This window comes from Chaetura pelagica, unplaced genomic scaffold (genome assembly GCF_000747805.2).
Source record: "Chaetura pelagica isolate M959 unplaced genomic scaffold, ChaPel_1.0 scaffold273, whole genome shotgun sequence".
In the NCBI taxonomy this organism is placed as follows: domain Eukaryota; kingdom Metazoa; phylum Chordata; class Aves; order Apodiformes; family Apodidae; genus Chaetura; species Chaetura pelagica.
Genome location: NW_009952828.1, coordinates 525,025 through 528,808, shown reverse-complemented (window position 1 = coordinate 528,808; position 3,784 = coordinate 525,025).

Below are 3,784 nucleotides of genomic sequence, written 5' to 3'. Positions count from 1 at the left end.
AGAATGTCATAAAACAACGGGGACAAGTCTGTTGTTTTAGGAAAGAGGAGAACAGTCTGAGCATGGTGGAGAATGTTTATGCCAGGAGGACGTGCACGTACCTCGTATAGGATGTCTGCCATGCAGCAGCATAAATGTGAGTGTCAAAAGGCCTGGGGTGTAGGCAGCTCTGTGTGCACTCCTTTGGGAGAACGTCAGCACCCAGGAACCCAAAGCATCTCCCGTGTTAGGTGGCAGCTCAGGTTTTAGGTTTCTCCAGGGTGCCTACATGCTAGGCTGGAGCACTTAATCCCCTCTGGATTTAGCTCTTTGGACACTGTGAGCTGCTGTGCACAAGCCCTGGAGAGACTCTTCAACTAGGCGTTCCCCACTTTCTGTTTTTTTGGCAAGACCTGAGCCATTAGGCATGTGCAGAGCTTGCCAAACCCACACAAAAGACAGCAGAGACGAGCCCTCAGACATGTGTGTGTACCAGTAGACTCAAAGCCCAGTGGTTACAGCACTTTCCTGGGCTGTGGGAGAGGCCAAGTGTGAATAACTTTACCTGGTTTATGCTGTGGCTGTTAAACACGAAGCCCTCTTGGCAGCAGCCAGTGAAGCTACCTGAGATGGGATTTCCATGCCTTTCCTTGTATTTTGTACAACTAATACTGGCTAAAGGAGAAGCTGGGAAGTGGAGTGGGCTGCTGGGCAGAGTGAGAAGGGAGGTTGAGACCTTTTTCTTCCAGGACCTCATTTCTCACAGGAAACACCTGACCAGTTCTCATATTGAGGTTCTGGGGAACATTCACAGTTAATGTTCCTCCCAGCTGCCTAACCCCCTTCTCTGTATTTTCCACTAACATAGGCAGCTTTCTGCTCAAACTGGGTCTGTTCTGAGTCTTGACTTCCCCTTATGCGTGGCAGCACTGGGTAGATTCACCATCTGAAAAGCACCAATGGAAATCCACTTTTCTAAAGCATCTTCATCTCTCCATGCTGGCAGTAGGACACCTCTAATGCTTAAATCTGTGGTTTGCCATTTCCCAGGCCCTGGGGGAAGCCTGAAGCAGAAACATGGGACTCAGCTCCAATGGATTTGCAGCACCTCAGGGCCATCAGTTGAGTGAGCTCTGTGGCAGACAGATGAGGATCATTGCAGAGGGGAAGTCTGGGTCTATGGGAGGGCAGCAAGAAGCTCCTCTGACTTAGGGCTGAGCCAGGTTAAATCTGAGCCCACTGGAGGAAATGGTGAGAGGGGTTCACCTGGGGCCATGCAGGGGGGAAAAGGGCTGTGAGAGGGAAGGGGGAAGCAGAGGTGGAAGGATGGGGCTTGCTGGGAGTGCTGGGCAGCAGCAGAGGGACCATGGAGAGGTGCAGCCATGGCCAAGGGAAGGGAAGCTCAGCAGGACCTCACTGGGGACTATGGAAGGGCTGAGTAGAGATATGGCTCAGGCCAGCCTGCTGCCCTGATGTTTGGGTCTCAGTGAAGGTATCCAGACCTTTCCTTAATAAAAGCCTGAAAAAACAAAGCAGTGACCACCCCAAGGACCAATTAATTTCCTGACAGCTCTTCAGGCTACATTCCTGTTTGGGGGTGAAGGTGGGATTTAAGCAGGCTGGTTTCCTGCATCCAGCACTCGAAGCTGATCATCCTGAGCAGGTGCAAAAACACCCCTGGGCCATCTGGATGGGCTGGGACTAGCCCACTTGGCCACCTCTGGGCTTATCACTGCAGATCACACTGATGAGAGCTGGTATCTGTGTTTGGGGCTGAGCTTTCCCCATCAGAGGACCTTCAGCAGGGCTGGGCTCTAAGTGGACAATGGGTGAATCAAGGTGGGTGGACTTGCTCCCAACTGACAGCATGATGGAGCCTCAGTGGCTGAAGAGAGGAGTTTGCCTGGGAGCAGCTAAGAAGGATTTTGGGGTGTCCTTCTTCATGGCACCATGAAACTCTCTTGTCCCCAGCTTCACACCAGGGCTGAGATCCTTTATCAGCTGGTGGGACCCCAGGAGCTGAGGGACACTGAGCAGGAGGAACACGTCTCCACGTGATTCATACCAGAGAAAACCACCCCATAAACAGCAGAAGCTATTTTGAGGAAACCCTGAGGTATAAATAGTAACAGCTCTGGGGGAGCAGAGTTCTCTCACCTCCTCCACTGCTCATCTGCCTGGTTTGCTCCTAAACTTCCCATTATCTCCAGTAACAAAGGAGATGGTTCGTGGCATCCAGAGGTGTCAGACATAACTAACGTGTGGCCTTCAGAGCAAAACCACTCAATAGCCACACCGAGCTGGGGTGGGACAGCTCAGACCCATCACACACAGCCAAGGAGTTGCCAGAATGAATAGACACAACAACCAGTGGCCAGAAAAAGGACAAGATTTCCTCCTCTCTTCTCTGCCATTTTCATAGTGGGAAATTGAGACAAAGTGAACAAGAGAAATGCAACAACTTTGGGCGAATTTCAAGCACAATTAGTATTGTTAAATGTCATTTACAAATACATTAATGTACTGAAACCAACAAATGGGCAGCAAATTTAACAAAATTAAACATTATTGTGAATTTGCAGTATCTCATGGCTGCAGTTCTGGAATGGATCAGTTTGCTATTCTGTTCAAATTCACTTTTCAAAGCAAAACCTTTGCTTCAATATAAGAACATTATTTTTAAGAGACTCAAGAGCTGCAACTATTTGCCCAGAATATTCCATTTCTGTGACCTGATACAATATGGCTTATGGGATTTCTTTTCTACTATGAGATTCCTGATAGCTTTAAAGAATTTTGTGTTGGAATAGAAAAGTGCAGAATTCATAGTGAAGCAGAAAATCTGGTTGCTGCCCTCAGCTCTGATCCTTCTGGACTTGCAGTCAGATGCCAACAGTTATAGCATAAACAGCCTCGAAGAATGAAGCTTCATGGCAAGCTGGTTAACCAGTAACTGAAATTATGGTTACATCTGTCCAAGGGCAGAGACATACAGTGAAAAGACACTGCTAGCATAGACTGATCCCTTGCCAAGTTTGTGTTGTGATTCCTCAGCACCTAATTACTCCTACTTTAATTAAACTTTCTTGTAAAACTTTCGTTGTTTCCTCCCCTGAATGATCTGCTTCTGCAGGCTGGAGTCTCTCATCTCCAACCAAAACTGCAAATAGAGCTGGATGGAAATTATTATTTTCTCAGTTTGCTGGAAATGTTTTCGTGGATTTCTTTTTTTTTTTTTTTAAATCAAGCATTTCTGATTTCTTTTAAAGTTGTTTTTCAAACTTGCAAGTCTGATTAAAATATTGCACTTCGAAGGGAGGACTTTTTTCCAATACAATTTTGAGCTCCTGAGTAAATAAAATGAAATAAATTGAATTATTTTGCAATGGGTCACAAGACTGAGAGCTGATAGAATTTTACTGAATGTAACAAACTGCCTGATTCAAAAACTCTGAGCTTCATTTCTTACACTACCCATAGCATGGGGGAAAAACTGGGACATTCTCAGTGTTCCAGTTTTGGATTGTTCCAGCATCTGCACTTCTCATTGGAAAACCTTTGAAAACTCTTCAGATGCTGCCATGGATTTGTACATTGTTCAGAACAATGGGATCTGCCCTCTAGGTGGCACAAATCAATACATCAATATATCAATAAACCATATCAATAATTAATAATTAACTATGTGTGCAAGTGCTGAGGTTTAAAGGGCATATACCTGCATTTTCTTTGTTTTCCTTGGTTTTCTTCAAGCTACCTTTAACTTCTGCCTTATTCCCTGTATTCATTTCTGTCTCTGACAGAT